This window comes from Apium graveolens, chromosome 2, assembly GCF_009905375.1.
Source record: "Apium graveolens cultivar Ventura chromosome 2, ASM990537v1, whole genome shotgun sequence".
Classification (NCBI taxonomy): Eukaryota; Viridiplantae; Streptophyta; class Magnoliopsida; order Apiales; family Apiaceae; genus Apium; species Apium graveolens.
In genome coordinates this window covers 296296196-296297334 of record NC_133648.1, presented here as the reverse complement: position 1 = coordinate 296297334, position 1139 = coordinate 296296196, and the positions used below count along the sequence as shown (strand labels likewise).

The following is a 1139-nucleotide window of genomic DNA, read 5'->3' as shown; positions in this document are numbered from 1 at the left end:
CTCATTGATAGAAGCAAAATTCAAAATGGCAAAAAATGATATCGTGAAATTTTGTGTGAGGATGCTAGTGATTGAGCTGGTAATACTTAATATTGAACCTGCATCAACTCATTATAATGGTTATGATAATAAGATTTCATATGAATGCATTGAAATGTGTCAGAAGACATGTGCATGGAGTGGAGAATTTATTCCTGAGTGCCTCGCTGAATGTTATAAAGGTTGTAGTAATGCTCCTAAATCAATTTCTGATGATGCCAAAAAATGTACCTCTACTTGTGTTCCGTCTACATGTTCCAAATATTTTGGCTCAGGTAAATTACTTACTCCATTGTAAGTATGTATGTATGTATATATGTATGTATGTATGTGTGTATGTATGTATGTATATTTGTATGTATGTATGTATATTTACATATATCTGTGTGTGTTCATTTATATTATATACATCAAAAAATATTTTTTAAGTTTATAGTTGTTATTTATATTTAATTTATGAGTTGTTATTTGTTGCAGATGTAAATACCTTGGAGCACTGTATCGCAAATGAATGTTTTGAAAAGTGCTTATCTGGAGTTAAAGTTTAATTCTAAGATAAGACAATGTTGGATCTCTCTCTTAAAAATTATACAAGAAATTTTGTATCAACCTTGATTGGTCCATCAAAATTATCTCAATAATATACATATTACTTGTTATTGGTCCTTGTATAAGTATTACATTTTTTATTGACTTTTATTTTTATCTTTCAAATTTGAATCTAGTAATATATTTTACTAACGTAAAAATAATTTAAATTTGACATTTATTTGTTATTATTTTTGATATGGGCCGAAAACAACCCTAACAATATAATTAGTATCGTATTAATTAGACGTAGTATATATAGTCTGATTATTAAGCCCAATTAATAAGGCCCGGAACCCTAAATTTTTAATAAATATGTAATTAATAAATAAGGGATTTAACAACTCATAAAAATATCAAAGAAAGGATATAAATGTAAAAGAGATAGCTTACAAGGCATGTAAACCTACAGTGAATCTGCTTTCTACATTTTAGGACTCCAATATCAAATTAAACATGGAGACTTGCTCGCCAAGTCTCTCTACCCAAGTCCAATTCATGGACATCCACCA

General features: G+C 28.4%; 1 long non-coding RNA gene across 1 annotated transcript; it reads left to right on the top strand.

Annotated features, from left to right (window-relative positions):
- LOC141706355 (uncharacterized) lies at nucleotides 1-704 on the top strand. The gene is made up of 2 exons (XR_012568778.1): nucleotides 1-314; nucleotides 517-704. It is a non-coding gene; the product is annotated as an uncharacterized LOC141706355 (long non-coding RNA).
- The last annotated feature ends 435 nt before the right edge of the window (nucleotides 705-1139 follow it).